This window comes from Crinia signifera, chromosome 1 (genome assembly GCF_055691185.1).
Source record: "Crinia signifera chromosome 1, ASM5569118v1, whole genome shotgun sequence".
Taxonomy (NCBI): domain Eukaryota; kingdom Metazoa; phylum Chordata; class Amphibia; order Anura; family Myobatrachidae; genus Crinia; species Crinia signifera.
Window position 1 is genome coordinate 103,647,487 of NC_139217.1, and position 19,512 is coordinate 103,666,998.

Here is a 19,512-nt window from a genome sequence, read left to right on the forward strand (position 1 = left end):
CCATGCCTCCAGATTTGGCCACACCCCCAATACCCAGACCTGATGGAAACCTCAACTCCTTTGCATTTGTTGTATACATTATTCCCAACTTTCCACACCCACATCCTTAACCTAGGCCATTTGTACAAGCGTTATTACACAAGTGCTGGAGATTCCTAAACCTACATACAACTTTTTTTTTTTTTTTTTTGAGTAGTTGTTCTTTGTTCAAAAACGCTAGACAAGGTGACACAATTCAATTGCTCATTTTTTTTATTTATTTTTTTACAGTGCAACTTTAGCTTTCCTATAACATGGAACCGGAAATAATAACTCATTTTACATAAGCATTACAGCCATTACTATTCCTTGTTTTGTTATCAGCACTGAGGCTTCTTTGTAGCATATCACTGACATTTAACAGGTGACAGATACCGGACATCCAAATTCAGGCTTTCCTACCATACAGTCGGGAAATGATTTCCTTAATAAAAAAAATTACAGCGCTGATCATCCATTGCTCAATAAAGCCCATACACCTAATGGAGACCTGATTATTAATACAATTATTCTCCCCCATTGCAGATGAATGTGTCAGAAACTAATCAACTGTCAAGCCAAGAATTACTACCAGTGAAATACAGACCAATAACCACTGCCACTCTAGTGTATACAGTACTTATGCCAAGCACTGACATCCTCTGTATAACTTAAAGAAGCAACCACGATCACTGACCCACCATAGTGATATCACTTTAAGGACCAAATTCAATTAGCTTCTTACATTTAAAAGGCATAAAACAGGGTGGTAGCCTTTGGCTTTAATGCCTGAGAGTATTCAATTCCAGTCCACTTTTCACCCAATTAAATTAACGTTTTAACAGGCATTACCACATAGAATCCATGATAGCTTGAACAACCTTTGCATCATCAGGGATGAGCCACCCATTAGCACTGTGGTTAATGGGGATTTCTTTCTGTGGCTGCTCAGGTAAAATAAATAAAAAAAAAACAATTATTGAATAACCACTAATTTATTTGCTCCATTATTCTCATTTATTTATCATTCTCATTTTGGGTATTTAATCTGTAGCACTCCAACATGTACTGTATTGTATCCAAGGCCGCCGACAGGGGGGTGCTGTGTCAGTCATGGGCCCCAAAATTCCTAGTGGCAGCCCTGATTGTATCAAACCATTTATCATCATCTGTAGATTATTGTGTGTGTAATATAGGGTAGCTGTGAGATATTCTGCATAAAATATACTTTTTTATAGATTTTGGACACAAAAAGTTTTGTAGTTTTAAAAATAAAGTTTACCTTTTTTTCTTGTCTCAGCTGTTTAGTTGACAAACATATGTTAGGTGCCAATATAACAATAGTAACAAATTTGTTTTGTGAATATTTTGCAGACATGTTTTTTTAGGGGCCGACTGGTTGTACAATACACATAAAGCAGCTGCTCATAGTATTAGCTCAGCGATATGAATCTGAACGTCTAAAATGTACATACAGGTTGAGTATCCCTTATCCAAATATCCGTTATCCCTATTATTCTGAAAACCATACATCCCAGAATAATAAAAAAAATCTTGCTAAAAGCACTACTGGGGACATCTGTAACAGCACTGCTGGGGACATCTGTAACAGCACTACTGGGGACATCTGTAACAGCACTGCTGAGGACATCTGTGTGAAGATACGGGTTCTTCAATCACTCAGACACCGAGCAGATGAAACCAAAATATGGTTATTTTTATCACAGCACACGAAAGTAGATGAAGACAGGAAAAAGATTCAAATGGTAGCATAAAAACATCCGGGTAGCAAAGTCCTTGTAGCATCACAGTCCAAATAACGAAACTATCACTTATTCCACACAGCAGTGACAGCAGAAACCTGTGCGAATCCACACAGCACCGGTCGCTCCACACCAGAGCTTACGTAGGATGCCCCCCCCAGGCAAACGATGCTCTCACAAGGTCCAGTGGCAGAGTATGACCTCTTAGCCCGGATCGCGACTAACATTCTGAGCTGGCAGGTGTACAAGTCATTTTAAAAACTTCCAATTTCCCATGGGGCTTAAACTGCCAGGGGGCCGGTACTTGGTTCGGATTGGTGGACCCAAGAGTCAGACACATCCCCCCAGGTAATATCCAGCTGGCCATCTGCTGCAGCCCCCCTGCTGGGTCTGGTTCCAGAAAGTCTGGAAGTGGCCAGAGATATGCAGAGAAGTGTCAACACAAGATACTGATACCCAGCTGATTACGTTGTGTGGTGGTCACCCCCTGTGGACAACCTTCCTGTTGATAGCAGGGGAATTGGATCACCCCCTGTGGACATAACATATGGGTGAATCCATGCAATGTTCTTTCCTGGCTATTTCCTGTCAGACCATATTTGGGCAAGAGCGATCTGATCTGGAAATACACGCAGCTATGGGGAATATAGACATACATAGAGAACAATAGGGCTAAAATGTACAATAATTACTGTGGAGTAGAGGATGTCACAATTCACTTTTATCGCCAATGCCATTCCTTCACATTTCCTCCCCCACATTTTAGTCCATGTTCCTGGTGTCCTGGGTATTGGCAAGGGCTGGTCTCCTGGTGTTAGGTGGCACTGGGTCTGGTTCCTGCTGACGGGATAGGCCATCCGCGTTCCCATGATCTTTACCCTTTTTGTGAGAAATAGAGAAGTTGTACAGTTGTAGGGCTAAGCTCCACCTCAGTAACCGTCCATTGTCTCCAGCTGTACGTTGTAGAAAACTAAGGGGGTTATGATCTGTTACCACTGAAAACTCACGCCCATACACATAGGGCTGCAACTTCTTTAGTGCCCAGACGATGGCTAGGCACTCCTTTTCAATGGTGGCGTAGGCTATCTCGCGGGCAACTAGTTTTCGGGAAATAAAGGCAACTGGGTGCTCACACCCATCCTCCCCTATTTGACTTAGCACAGCTCCTATTCCACAAGCTGAAGCATCTGTTTGCACAATGAACCGCCGGCGGAAGTCGGGGGCGGCTAACACTGGGGACCGGGACAAGATGTCCTTAAGCTGGGAGAAAGCCTGCTCGCAGTCAGGGGTCCAGTCAATGTTTCGGGTGTACTTTTTGGTCGTTAGGTCAGTCAGTGGTTTGGAAATCGTGCTGTACTGAGGAACAAATTTACGATAGTATCCCGCTGTGCCCAGGAAGGCACGTACCTGTTTTTGGTTAGTGGGGTGAGGCCACTTCAGAATGGCCTCAATTTTTGCTGGTTCTGGACGAATACGGCCTCCCCCAACCCTGTGGCCAAGGTACAGCACCTCTGCCATCCCCATCTGACACTTATCCGGTCTGATTGTCAACCCTGCCTGGCTAATCTCTGCTAAAACCTGGGCTACATGCTGCAGATGATCCTCCCAGGTCTCACTAAAAATTGCTATATCATCCAGGTAGGCCTGGGCAAACTCCTGACACCCTGTCAGTATGCGATCTACTGTACGCTGGAAGGTGGCAGGGGCATTCTTCATCCCGAAGGGCATGTCAGTAAATTCAAAAAGCCCAAATGGGGTATTGAACGCTGACCTCTCCTGTGCCTCTCTGGTAAGGGGTATCTGCCAGTACCCCTTGCTAAGGTCCAGGGTAGACACATAGCGAGCCATCCCCAACCTGTCTAACAGCTCATCTACCCAGGGCATGGGGTATGCGTCTGTCACTGTCACCTCATTTAGCACTAAGACCACGCTGGAGGCCCAGGGACTATTTGATGGCACAATGACCCCAAGCGCCAGCATTTCGTCTACCTCTTTTTTCATCATATTGACAACCTCGGGATTCAGCCGATATGCTGGTTGCCTAATGGGCCGAGTTGCTCCGGTGTCGACATGATGGGCTGCTACATGAGTGCGTTCTGGCCTGCTAGTGAACTGAGGCCCCACTAGCTCCAAAACCTCCCTCATTTTTCGGGTCTGGGTTTCAGTTAACTGTGTGCCTATGGGCAGCAGATTGCCACAGCCCCTATTTCCCTGGTGACATATTTTTTTAATCTATTTATGTGGTAGGTGCCCACCCGCTTCCCGGTTTGATCTAGGGCAATGATATAATCTACCTGCCCCTGTCGGTCCACTACAGTATATGGCCCTGCCCAGGTCGCCTGTAACTTGTGCTTTCGTACAGGTACCAGTACCATCACTTTCTGACCCACTTCCAACTCCCGTTCACGTGCATGCTGGTTGTAATACTGGCACTGCCTTCCCTGTGCCTCCAGCATATGGTCATGCGCAAGCTGCATTAGCCTTTGCAGTCTCTCCCTCATTTGGGCCACATATTCTAAGACCGGAACCCCGGTTCCTGGAATGATCCTTTCCAGCTTTCCCTGACTAAGTCGAGAGGACCCCGGACCCTTCTGGCATATAGTAACTCAAAAGGGGAGAACCCGGTAGAATCTTGCCTTACTTCGCGGTATGCGAATAGAAGCTGTTGCAAGGATTTCTCCCAGTCTCCCCCCTCTGATTCAGCATATGCCCGTAGCAACTGCTTAAGGGTCGCATTAAATCGCTCACACAATCCGTTTGTTTGGGGGTGATAGGCAGTAGTGCGAAAGGGATGGACCCCAAATTTGGCCCATATGGTCTGCAGTAAGTCCCCTTGAAATTGCGCACCTTGGTCGGTGACCACTTCTTCGGGAAATCCCACACGACTAAAGATATCCATGATAGCCTGGGCAATATGCTCAGCATCTATGGATGCAAGCTCCACCGCCTCTGGGTACCTAGTCGCATAGTCAACCACAGTCAGTATGTATTTCTTTCCTGTTCTGCTTGGTTTCTTCCTTCACAATCTGTAACAGCACTACTGGGGACATCTGTAACAACACTACTGGGGACATCTGTAACAGCACTGTTGAGGACATCTGTAACAGCACTACTGGGGACATCTGTAACAGCACTACTGGGGACATCTGTAACAGCACTGCTGAGGACATCTGTAACAGCACTACTGGGGATATCTGTAACAGCACTACTGGGGACATCTGTAACATCACTGCTGAGGACATCTGTAACAGCACTACTGGGGACATCTGTAACAGCACTGCTGAGGACATCTGTAACAGCACTACTGGGGACATCTGTAACAGCACTACTGGGGACATCTGTAACAGCACTGCTGAGGACATCTGTAACAGCACTACTGGGGACATCTGTTACAGCACTACTGGGGACATCTGTAACAGCAATGCTGCGGACATCTATAACAGCAATGCTGAGGACATCTGTAACAGCACTACTGGGGACATCTGTAACAGCACTACTGGGGACATCTGTAACAGCACTACTGGGGACATCTGTAACAGCACTGCTGAGGACATCTGTAACAGCACTACTGGGGACATCTGTAACAGCACTACTGGGGACATCTGTAACAGCAATGCTGCGGACATCTATAACAGCAATGCTGAGGACATCTGTAACAGCACTACTGGGGACATCTGTAACAGCACTGCTGAGGACATCTGTAACAGCACTACTGGGGACATCTGTAACAGCACTACTGGGGACATCTGTAACAGCAATGCTGAGGACATCTGTAACAGCACGTCTGAGGACATCTGTAATAGCACTACTGGGGACATCTGTAACAGCAATGCTGCGGACATCTGTAACAGCAATGCTGGGGACATCTGTAACAGCACTACTGGGGACATCTGTAACAGCACTACTGGGGACATCTGTTACAGCACTACTGGGGACATCTATAACAGCACTGCTGCGGACATCTGTAACAGCACTACTGGGGACATCTGTAACAGCACTACTGGGGACATCTGTAACAGCACTACTGGGGACATCTGTTACAGCACTGCTGAGGACATCTGTAACAGCACTACTGGGGACATCTGTTACAGCACTACTGGGGACATCTGTAACAGCACTGCCGAGGACATGATATGTCACTGGTGCTAAATATGTGCAAGAAAATGATTGCATAGCTCAAGATCAGTACCTGAGATAGTACACAAACTTTGTTTTATGTTTTGAAACCTTGTTTTATGCACAAATAACATATATGTGTGTGTATTTCATGTGTCTGATGTGCTTATACAACATAAATGGAAGATACCTCAAGATACATCACTGAAATATAAAAATGATCTGAACAAAATTCTTCTGGACCGGAGCATTTTGGATAAGGGATACTCAACCTGTATAATAAACTTTATAATATAAATTATATCTCTACTTGAACACACATTATTATTTTTATTATTATTAATAATAATAAATTTTAGTGCATAAACATATCAGCAAGATAAGAAAATGACTTATAGTATAAGACAAGAGAGGTATCAGCAGTAGAAAGAAAGAAGTAATAATGCCACTGTATAGGTCATTGGTACCACCTCACCTAGAGTATTGTGTTCAGTTCTGGAGGCCATATCTCCAGAAGGATATAAATACATTAGAGACTGTACAAAGAAGAGCAACTAAAATGGTGCATGGCCTACATCACAAAACGTACCAGGAAAGACTAAAAGATCTTAATATGTATACTTTAGAGCAGAGAAGGGAAAGGGGGGACATGATAGAAACTTTCAAATATATCAAGGGTTTTAACAAGGTACAGGTGGGAGACATTCTTCACAGGAAGAGGAGCAACAGAACACAAGGACATGCACTGAAACTAGAGGGAGGAAGATTCAGGGGAAATGTGAGGATGAATTTTTTCACAGAAAGAGTAGTAGATAAGTGAAATAGCCTACCATCAGAGGTGGTAGACACAAATACAGTAGTACAATTTAAACATGCTTGGGATAAGCATATTGATATCCTTACAAAAAAATAAGGATCAAATATGGTTTGAGGTAACATGTTTAAAAAGGGGGGAATACTAGATGGGCCAAGTGGTTCTTATCTGCCGTCAAATTCTATGTTTCTATGTTTCTATGACAATTAAGGACAAGTACACTGTATATAAAAAATGTAATCACCTCTTTCATTTCTACTTTTTCTGGAATGTCTGGGACTGTTTTGAATTTTGGGAACCTCTCCCAAAGTCCTTACAGAGTTGGTCAGGCCTGTGTCCAGCAGCTAGTGAGCAGATCATAGCACTGCTGCCCCATACTGTACAACTACAATGATGGGATTGGGACACCACACCCTCTCCACATAACGCCACTTTCCTGGACACTCCTCTAAAGATACAGTTAAAAGTCAGCATCATTGCACTAATTACTGGATGCTAAGCAAAAATATGAATTATCTCAGGGATGAATCTACTGCAAGTGGATAAGGAGGTAGTCCTTCCCTAAGCAATTTATTCTAACATTCTTAGTCAAATGTATTTATCTTTACAGGCAAAAATTATTTTGACAGTTCCTTCTTTATCTATGGTTTACAGTATATTTTGTATGTAATATGAATTTCAAATACAGCTGACTGGAATAATTATTGATCTCTGTAAACTGCATAAAACTCACAATGGGGTTTCAGGCAGTCATTACAGAAATGAATGAACCCTTCATTGGTCATCACTCTATAGAGTTATCAATGTAATCTGCAGGTGTAAAACTCACAATGTGCAAAGTATGAATAAAACCATATGTGGCTCAACCTTAACAGGCACGTAGCTTTACAATCTTGTCAGACTACGGAAACCATGTGGTGAATCCAGAGGAATATTTAAGCTATACTTAATCACGTAGTTTATGTGTGTGATTGATGTGCTTCTGTCCAGCTCTGTGTCACTGTCAGACAGTCAGCTGGTCTTTAGATAATTATATACATACAGTGTCACTGAGCAATGGGATAGGAGTCGGTTAGGATTCTGAGAAGCCAGATTCATTTGCTACAATTGCAATGATTATTAGAGGCATCCATATGAACTATGACTGCTAGGCAAAGGCGTAAAGCACAGGAACCACAACCACAACATACAGCACAGGAACCACAACATGACTGTTGCTATAACCCACCATACATAAATACCTACCATAACAAATAAATGTCAATTAAATAAAACATACATGAAACCAAGCAAATACAGCAAGCTACACTGTAGCATAAAAAAGTGATCTGCTTTCTACATCTCATTTCATTTGAAATCTGGCATGGCTTTAGAATTCAGAACTAATTGGATATCTCCTTTCAGAATTGTATGTTATATGATGACACAGGGGGCCAACGTGTAGTGAGTCTGATATGTCGTTTACATTATACTTGCCCTGGAGGTAGCATTGTCTTTTAACAGAATGCAATTTATTATGCAGCATATCACTTTACTATCTAGTTTGTAAGTACTTCATTTATTGCCTCAGCAGGTATGGAACAACTAAGCATATGATCAATTAAAAAAAAAAAATACACTGTAAAAAAAAAAAAAGAAAAAGGAATAAGAAGAATTTCTTCTTGTGATATGACTTCCAGTCAATTGATCCCCAACACAGAGGATGAACATGATTTCAGCGGTTTGTCTGCTCTCACGCCAACTGTACTAGCTCCATTTTAAATGAGACTGCTGGAGACACGTACAATCATATTTTGATTATGCTGTGATCTTGGTGACATTCACTGTCAACTTTTGCAGTAGTGCTTGGAATAAAAGTGACGGAGAACAGTGCACAGCTGACAATCAAGTGCAACAGCTTTGGCAGTCTTACAGAACATCAAATGTCTTCAAGCTATCTCTGTGTCTCATTTTTCCTTTCTGGCATGCTCCGAATTTAATGTAAAAACTCCACCATAGATCTCAAAACCTGGACAAATGGAAACATTAATGTTCTACTGTAATTCTCCAATTACATGCAAGAACTAGTTCAAGCAACTAAATAAATGGGATCCTATTGTCTGTGTTTACATTTTGAAACATAAGTAGCGCACGCAGGGGAGGTTTCTGAGTATCCAGAAAACTCCACTGACAGAGTAAAGAGACCGGGCACAATATTAAGACCCTTCCCCTTGCGGCAAATTGATGCAATTCGCGGGTTAAAGGGAAAGAGGTGCAGCCAATAGGATGTGATAGACCAACGAATGGTGGAATTGGGTCTGCTCTCATCTCAACATGCTGCTGTAAGTAAAGCTGGCCATACACTAATGTATTGCAGCAATGCATGGCCATCCAACCTCCTTGAGCTGCCCGGGACCTTCCCGGACGGCAGGATCGCATGCGATGCATCGCATGTGGTCCTTTCACATGCGATATATCAAATGCCGCCCTGTTCCCCACCGCCGGGAGGGAGTTCGAGTCACAGGTTGGACCTACCGACCACCGACTGAAAGTCCCATGAGCACGATGGAATGTCAAACACATCTAATTTGGACCGATTTCTTGGCCTAATCGGGACTGGGTCAAATCGGCCCAAAAAGGACTAGTGCATGGGGGCTTTAAGACAGTGTTTGTGTAGCATGTGTGTCTGTAAAATATGTGTTTATATGTACTGTATGTGTGTAATGTATTGCCACATATATAACATAAAAAATAATAATGGGGTTTTGGTTCATGGATTGATCAATGCATTTAAGCTTGCAACTGAGAGGAACTATGCTGCACTGCAGGTGGGGCAGATGTAACGTGCAGAGAGATTTAGATTTGGGTGGGGTGTGTAAACTGAAATCTATTTTGCAGTTAGCAATAAAGCTGTCTAACATTTGAGGACTACATGAAAAGTAGCCAGTATTTACCCTTCACAAAAATATAAATGTAAATGTATTGCTCCCCTTGGATTGTAACATGGTTTGATCCAGATAGTCCCAGAAGTTACTTACTTTCTTGCATTGCTTACAAATCTGAATAAGACCCTGTGTTCGTTACTTATTAAAAAAATATATTTGTGAAATATCCATTTTAGAGTATTTAATTTTTGAGAACTGTTGATATGCAAAAGGTTTGTAAAAACATATAACTGCCAAACATAAAATAAAAGTAAAGTCAAGAGGCCATGGAAATACAAAGTTCATCTCAAATGAATATTGATGAAATCCACTTATGAAAAGATTAGTCCTTCAGAAAACACATAATAAATGCAATTTTTGATTGGTAAAGGGTACTGTATGTTGATTTACCTCCACCCCGCCTGCCATATGAAACAGAGTTGTGAATTATACCCTGAAAATCTAATCAAAAGTCATCCAGGATATAAATAATTTTAAAATGAACGGGGTGGGGGGATTTTCATCCGCATTAGAATGGACCGGGGGGGGGGGGGGGGCGGTAGGGTGGGTGTTACTGTATTTGAATGAACCTCTACAGCTAATAAAAGATATACCGTTTGAGTGTTATCTTACATGGTTATAAAAAATTGCGTTTCAGTCTAGTCAAAGTTCATGGATTGGAGACTGAAGAAATTGCTTGACATTTTTAAAACACATTTAAAGAGGTTAATGTGATTTAAAAGTGGTTAATATGACACTCAAAAATAATATCAAGATCATAACAGATCCAATTCTGATAGGACGAGTTCAAAAACTGTAGTTATTTTGTCATTTATTGTAATGCTTATGTGATGTTCTCTACAAAAAGGGTGCAACTGAACATTTACAATCTACTAAGTCCTCTTCATAACAGTGGCTGATCATTCCTCCTCTTGTATACATGACGTCAACAATGATTATGATCATCATCATGTAGGTGATATCATAAAGTCTTAATTATCACCATGCAGTTATTGAGATGTCCAGATGTAATTAGTTCAACACAATTTTGACTGGTAACTCTACCTAATATAGATGATGATGGTAATGAGTCTGGCACAGGTATAGCTGAATCACACATACCATGCTTAGCATAGAGCTTGAACGTGCTTTCTCTGCATCTGGGTACATAAGGAATAAAATCCAAAGACAAAGTACTGATGGCACCCAGGACACCCTGCATTTTTAAAAGTCTCACTTTCAGCAAATGGGGGGAAAAAAATTGCAGTTTGCATTGCATCCAGGCATGGGTGTAATTATATTGGGTGAAGGGGTGTCATTGCCCAAAGTTTGGGGGTGGTGGAAATGGGATGCGGACAATGGGTCTACAGCAAAAAGGACGACAACCATTAGGTCGACAAAAAAGAAGGTTGACAAGGAAAAAAGTTGACATGTAAAAAGGTCGACACTCAAAAGGGTCGACATTCAAACTGGTCGACAGTGTCTAGGTCGACTGTGAAAAGGTCAACATGGGGTTTTTCACTGTTTTTTTGAGTCAACATGTGCCAACATGTGCCAACAGGCGGTATTTCATGCCCTACCATCCACTAGGGCGTGGTGGGAGAATTAAATAGTGTGCCATGCGTAGCGAGGCACCGTGCCCGAAGCATCACAAGCACAGTGAGCGATGCAAGGGTTTTGAGTGGGTTGAGCTCTAGATGGTTGCTGCTGCACCACCAGGCCAATCGGTCCACTTCTTGTCTGTAGGCCGATTCATCCCCGTCCTTGAAAAGGCCAATGACGATAGTGTCATCAGCGAATTTGATTACTGCCTCTGAGGTGCAGTCGTTAGTGTACAGGGCTGAAGAGCAGGGGTGAGAGTACACAGCCCTGGGGGCTCCTGTGCTGATGGAAAGCACTTGGGAGGTGAATTCCCCCACTTTCAAAACTTGTTTTCTATCAGTCAGAAAGTCCACAATCCAAGAACATCTAATGGTAATAACCTTTTTGCTGTAGACCCCTTGTCCCACTTCTGGTGGAAATTTGCATACAAATTTCCCAGATTTGATGGATATTATAATTGTACAGGGCCAGTTCAATGTGGCACAAAATGACCTGGAGGGTACTGTATTGTGTCACAATCTGACCTGCTTACTGTAATGTGGAGGACACTATCTTTTTACAAAATAATGGGTATTTTATTGTGCCACAATTTGAAATGGAGGCACTATAGTGTGGCATAGAATGAAAAGGGACACTGAAATGTGACTTTGAACTAGAGGACATTCTAATGTGACACTATATGTCATAATGTGAATTAGGGATACTGTGTACCATAAGTATACTGCCAGCCCTACAGTGTGATATCATATAACCTAGGGAACTAGAAAGGTTAAAAAATGAACTACAGTAGGTACAAATAACTCTAATATCTTCAGTGGAAACCGTATCTTCAGTGCTCCCCTTCAATTAATGTCTGCCATGGAGTTACCGTTACCAGTGTGGAAAGACACGGCTGTTAGAGACCTGCTGTCATTCACCTACTGCCAGTGCAAGGTCTCGTCATAGCGATGGCTGACCCAGAACACGGTGTATGCAATCATAGAGCTGGTGAGGCTCCCTCGAGCCCGAAGGTAGAAAGGCACACGGCTTTACCATTACTTCTTGCCAGGTCGTGACCTGCAGAAAAACCTGGAAACTACATCTAGAGCAGGTAAGGTTCCTTCCAGTTGGAGGTAGCACACCAGTCTTTCATCAGGCAGCAGGTCAGACTTTCCACATGTTCCCGGCTTATACATCAAGAGCTTGCAACGCTCCCTCCAGGTGGAGGTGGCAGGGACACAGCTATATTGCCATCCTTAAAGTCTGGTAATAACATCTTGGTTGGGTTATTTTTCAGAACCCCTGGCTCTGCTTATTTCAAATCAGATGATAATTTAACCCCTGCTTACATACCCTTGCCACTCTATTTATACAGAACATTTCTTGATGGGACTTAAATGTAGGAGGTTACAATAAGTGTTCCCGGAATATTTCTAATTGCACAATTGGGCTAGTGTGGATTTGAAGTTACTCATGTATTCCAGAATTATTATGTTTTATGTGCTATATTAATTTTATGATTTAAGTGTTTACTAGTGAATTTTATGTTTAATAAAATGTGAATAATATTTTCTAATTGAATTTGCTATTATTGTTTTAGGTACAAATAACTGCAGGCACTATGATGCATTTACTGATAACAACTTTAGATGCCAAGACGTAGTGTTGTTTTAATTGTCAATACACAAAGTGGGTGATGTACAATATAATGTCAAGGACCAGTGCTGGCTCTAGAGGTGGGGCTGCAGCTAAACTATAATTAAAATAGGGGAGCCACAGTGACACTGACAGCTCAAGAGGTTGGGGCTGCAGCACAGTCCAAATATGGAAGCCACACTTACCTGCAGCCCCACCACTTTAACTGCCATGGTCAGAACCCCAGTAAAAAGACCCCAACTCAGAGATCAGAATTAAACCATATTGATATAATCAATGTCAACCTGCTGTCATTGTGACAATCTGATCAGTGACATTTCTTACTGCATACCTAATGCAAAGCCTTCAAAATTTCTATGGGGGGCCCCTATGGTTGTTAATTCTACCCTTGCCTCTAGATTTAGAAAACCTTCAGAAGTGTATCCTCGCACAAAGCTTTTCTCCCATAATTCTGCTTTAGCACTAATCTGCAATACTGAATTGTATCCAGATGCTGGGCCGTTCCTCACATTTAGCTCCAGCTGAGGAAGCAGCAGATGATCTGAAGAGAATAACATCAGACTGATTTACTCTCCAGTGGTTAGATTGTGCTTCACACTCTGTTCCAAAATGAATTAAAATAATTCACATGTAAAGTTAATCCACTTTTTAATTCTTGTCTACACCCGTCTTGTCTTTTACAATTATGTTAAGGAAAGTCAGTGAAATCTGCTTACATGGGAGATTAGACAGAGGTATTTTGCATTTTAATTGTTTTAGAACATTTTGTGTAACCTAACATCTATTTAATTTAATATATTATTAAATTATGTATTTAAATTTTATTACGAGGTTATTGACACAACAATATTAAAGCATAATTGGTTTGTCTTTGTGAGCTCCAGATCCAAGCCCACTGAGGAGGCAGTTATAGTACAATCCCATTATCCAATCAGAGCACAGCTTCCTCAAAGGAGTAATACAGATAACATTTTCTCATCTGGTCCTAAGCCACACTTAACACAATAACCATATTAACACTAGCAGTTTTGGTACTTATATAATATCTGGGCGCCCGATTTTTTCATCGGGTCAGAAAATCGTTCGCATCGCATGCGTCCAAATCGCATGCGATGCGATGCAACAGACCCGATTTTTACATAGGATCCAATGTAAATGGTCCCTGAGACCCGATTTTACATTGAGTCCAATATTAAATGCCCCCCAGACCCCATTTTTAATTGTATACCCACCCAGATGGGTAATTACTATGTGAAATGCCCCCCCCCCCTATTGTTAACGCCACGCCACGATCAATGCCAACCCGAAGCGTGGCGAGCGCAGTGAGGCAGAATGGATCCATAGATTGGATGTAATTTCACCAAAGGGTCTGAATGAATATTTATCCTTTGCTTCATTCTAAATATTTAATAACTCTGAATTCCTAACGTTACATGGTTCCTGATCTGAAACGTTGCACTGCAACAATAAGTTGCTACTTTTTTATATATTTCTTGCTTTTGTATTTTTATATGTTTTGTATATTTTGCTGGTGTTGGCTGCACAGGTGAAATCAATATGCCCATGAAGCAATCAGTAGCCGCCGGGTGTTCCGGAGGACGGGGTGATTCCTCTCATTTCCTGCACTGTTGATGCTATATAAGTTGTGTATGTTCTATTCACTGTTGTATCCTGACGATAGTGCCATAATAAAAGAGCACTAAAACCTTGACACGAAAATTGACACAGTTCCTGTCGTCTATTGCTTTATTATAGCTGAGTGCCGCACCAAATCTCCTTCTACGCTCTGCTTTACAGCTGTGAAGGCACCAGCGACAGTTATTTCATTCAGTGTGGAGTGCCGGTCCTGTCTGCAACTATATATATATATATATATATATATATATAAACATTGGCACTCACCTTTCCTAGTTTTGGGGTGCCCTATGGCTTGTGACCACATTGTTTAAGCAGACATTGTAGGGGCTCTGCACACACTAAATTAACTGAAAATAAATAGTGGAGATTTAGTTCATGAATTGATCAATGCATTTAAGCCTGCAGCCCCTTCACGGGACCCCACTTTTCTGCAGGTCCTAACACTATCGCTCAAAATGGCTACAATACACATAGCTATCACATCATATATCATATATATGTATATATATAAATATATATATATATATATATATATATGTATGTATGTTTGTGTGTATGTGTGTGTGTGTGTGTGTGTGTGTATTAGTAATTCTATTATTTTATTATTTCACTGGTTCTTACTTGTTATCTCTTTAGAATATTGAAATTATTGACCTTTACACACTTTTCATGTGAAAAGTGAAATGTGTATTCACATGAATACACTTTATGAGTCTCCTCTATGTTTCATATCAACTGTATTTGTGCTGCTCCAGTTGCTGTAATATGATGTATGACTCTCCTGGCGGGAGATATCATTTGCACACAAGCAGCAAACTGTATGTGAAGTTCTATTTCAGGCTACAAATATTGGATTCTCTGTGAAGATCAATATACCCTATTTTATTGACCAAATAACAAACACATTTTAAATGAGCGACCAATAAATGAAAACATACTGATAAAGACTGGTGAAAATCTGAAGCACTTTCGCTGGTATTTTAATATCCCACAATATCACTAGTCAATTAATATCTCAATAAAATTTTGGAAACTGCAGTCAGGGGCAGATGTACTAAACCTTGGACATCGACAGACTGATCAGCTCCTGTCATTGGTAACATGGCAGTTACACATGGAGCTATTTTCATTCATCCCCACAGACTATAACATGCATGAACCAAGATAAGCATACATGCTTTAGATAATTAAAATGATTTATGTGATATCTCATTAATTTATATATATTATTAACTTATTTTAATATGTATCAATATGTATTTAAAAGGTATTAATATGTTTTTAAATTTAATCAACATAGGTAAATGTAAATGTTTTAACAAGGGCTCAACATATATATTTGTCTCTGTAAATCAACCTCTTATAAATATGAACCTTTTTCCCTTAATAAAGCAGAGAACTGAGGCTCAAGGCCCATGTACTGAGGCTCGAGGGAAAGAAATGCCGTACTGAATTAAGAAGAGCAGGGGCAAATGCAGGATTTATAAGGGGGGTTTCTGTGTGTGTGCAGGAGTCTTTGTATATACTGAAAAACTTTAGGCTAAACAAACCAATTGGGCGCAAATATATTTTTAGCTAATTCCTCTTGGAAAGAGCTATTCGTTCAAAATAGGACTCACAGCTGCTCCCAAGGAAACAAACTTGATATTTTGTTCAATGAAACAATGGACAGGGAAGTAAAGATATATACGATAAATCGCATATACCCAGAGAGCGCCACACAATCGATGGAATTCGTAATAAAATTAATTTATTTATACATAAATAGATAAAATATAATTAAAAAAAAAACTATATTTACAGTATAGACTTTAGAAAATTGTTAAAAAGATAACATACACATACATACATACAGTCCTTGAGAATAATTCCAATTAATGGTTGTCCTGGTGGCACATCATTACACAATTGAGAACACTCCTTTTGTTTAAATGGTGCTGTAGAATTGAGTGCTCCTTGTATGGAAATATGCAATAACAATGAAGCTTTTGAAGACAGGTGAAGAAGGTAGCCAATAACGGAACTGCACACTGTTCCGCAGACAGCTCCAGCTACCCCGCTAGCTTCCGCCACCAAATGATGGTGCACTGATGTCACAGTCAGCAGGGAGCAAGCTGTCCGCCTTCGGCAATCAACTGAGCTGGGGTGTGCTGAACTGCCGGGAAGTGTCGATGCCGCCAGTAGTGTAGTGCATTGATCAATTCATGAACTAAATCTCCACTATTTATTATCACCCAGGCTGTTGGCTCCTTTGATCAGTGGAACACTTGCAGATGCTTGGGAGATTCTCACTGGTCAGCAACACAGATGGATGGCGAGTTGGTTCAAATCCAATGAAGATGGTTACACAGGCATAACCAAGGATGTTTGTGGATCGGAGTGTATGCAAACTCTGTCCCTTGACGCGTTTCTCCGCTCTAGTAGCATATAGAGGTTACTTCAGAAGGAACACCTTTGTATATATGTGATGAGATCAGCATCCCGGTGTTCAGTATACTGACGCCGGAATCCCTACTACTACCGGGAGACCATCACTGGAATCATGAAATCAATTAGGATGCCGTTGCCGGGATGCCAAACTGTATGGGCAGCATGAGCGTGCTCCCAGGGTTAGGTTTAGGCACTAGTACTTGGTCTTACAGTTAGGCTGTAGGGGGAGAAGGTTTGGGTTAGACTATGGGGAGGAGGTAAGGATTGGGCTGCGGAGGTTACGTTTAAACAGTGGGGTGTAGAGGTTAGGCTTAGGCTGTATAGGGATAGGTAATTAGGCTGCTGGATGGTATGGTTAGTATTTGGGGGGCAGGGGAGGGTAAGTATACTTTTAGCCAACCCCTGTAATCCATATGTACATACATATACATACATACAGTACAGTACATATATATATATATATATATTTTTTCTCCAGTAATTAGAGTTAAGCAAAACCAATATGCAAGTAAAACAGTTATTTTATAAGAATCAGCACATATAAGCAAATGCAAAGTTCATATTGCAGTGGAGACAAGAAAAATCCAACAGGGTCCATATACTTGGAAAACAGTACAAATAGAGTGCCACTGCAAGTCAGCCAAATATATACTCATGTGTGTTTGTTATGCTGCATAAATACCACTGCCTAGATGGATAGATACTCCAGAGAGGGGGAAAGAGAGAGAGAGAGGGGGTTGGGGGAAGAGACTATTGAAAGACAGATGGACAGAGAGTGAGACAGACAGGACAGAAACAGAGAGATAGAGAAGGCGGGTAGATCAAATACACAATATCAAAACTACCTTTTACTGTATGATCCCAACTCATGAATGTGATGTCTGGATTCAGGTCTCTCCCCCACGCTGCTGCCTACTCCTGCCTCCGAGCTGCTGCATGCACTGCCATCTTCCTCAGTTACTTCATTTAGCTTTCACTTTGTGCTCACAAAGCAAGCACGACACCACCTAGAGGCACCCAGCGATACTGCAGTGAGCAGTGACTGTCACTGGCTGAGCAGCAGCTGTCTCATGTACTCCATCCCGGCCAGCACATCCATCCTTTCTTTAGAAAAGAGGAGTCTCTCTGCGAGACAGCACTGATCAGGGGGGTTTATGGATACTCAGAAACCCCCTGTCAGGTTCTGGGTCTGCTGTGTTCCCGACCCTGACCGTGGTGGACCAGTGGAGGGCGCTGTGTAGCGGAAGGCCGGAGGCCTGATGAATGACATGCACAGAGGCACTGCCTTGCGTACCAGAGTGTTGGCTGAAACCAGAAACAGAGGCGCGGAGTCTAACCTGCCAGCGGTATTCACCAGAGACCCCCGCAAGGGGATATGGACTTCGCTGCGTCTGACAGGCAGGTCGCGGCCCTCTGCCCTGGTCCTCTGGACGTAGGCGGAGAGTGGTAGTGATATTGGAGACACTGGGAATAGGAATAGTCTCTGGAGGGCACAGTGTGAAAGTGTCAACACTGATGTCGACAGCAGGGTCGATGAGATCACTCAACTGCACGATGGTTATTTTGCAGGAGGCTTCTGGAGATGGTATGCCAGGTAAAGATGGTAACAGGAGTAATACTCGACTGCAGAGTGGAATGGCAGGAGTCTTCTGGAGATGACAAACCAGGTAGTATGCAGGAAACTGCGAGAGGTACACGGGGAGACCGGATAACCAGGAGCCTTTGGAGACAGCTGAACACAGGAGGGACTGAGGTCAGATGAACACATATTCAAGGCGATGACTGTGAGTTAGAAGCCGGAATATATCCCCCTTGCTGCGCACTGATTGGTTAGCGTCAGCAGCACCAATCAGTCCAGGGAAAGAGTGAGTACACCTGAGAGGTGTGCAGGTGTGTGGGTCAGAGGTCACCCTGGCTGGACCGTGGGATTGGACCCTCTGGTCAGCTGAGCGCATGTGTCATGGCGGCGCCCATGACGCGCGGGCTCCAGCGTGCCGGCATGTCGATTGCACGGGTCAACACCAGCCAAACATGGGACATCTCGCCAGGCGCTGACAGCTACCAGAGGCCTTACTCTCACCGCGGACCACCGGGAAGGTAATGGACGTGGTCTCAGACGGGGCTGAGACCCACGGTTTGTGACAGTACCCCCCCCTTTTAGGGTGGGCACCGAACACCCTTTAGGCTTGGACGGGTTCTCCTCGTGAAATGCTTTGATTAGTCGGGGGGCATGTACATCTTCTGCATCTGCCCAACTCCTCTCCTCAGGACCATATCCTCTCCAATCAACGAGATATTGGAGATGCCCATACCTCCGACGAGAATCAACAATTTTGTTAATCTCGAATTCCACTCCCCTGCTGGTTTGAACTTTGGTTAGTGAGGGTGAGGAAGCATGGAAGCGATTCAGGATGAGAGGACGTAACAAAGAGATGTGAAATGAGTTGGGGATGCGTAAAGATTTGGGCAACTTCAGTTTGTATGCGACAGGATTGATCCTTTGTAGAACCGTATAGGGACCGATGAATCTGGGAGCAAATTTCATAGAGGGAACTCTCAGTCTGAGATTCTGTGTGGAAAGCCACACTCTATC

At 42.5% G+C, this 19,512-nt stretch overlaps 1 protein-coding gene across 1 annotated transcript in view; it reads right to left on the minus strand.

Moving 5' to 3' along the window:
• Positions 1-19,512, minus strand: part of GALNTL6 (polypeptide N-acetylgalactosaminyltransferase like 6) — a 1,179,186-nt gene that overhangs the window by 160,706 nt on the left and 998,968 nt on the right. The window lies entirely within an intron of this gene.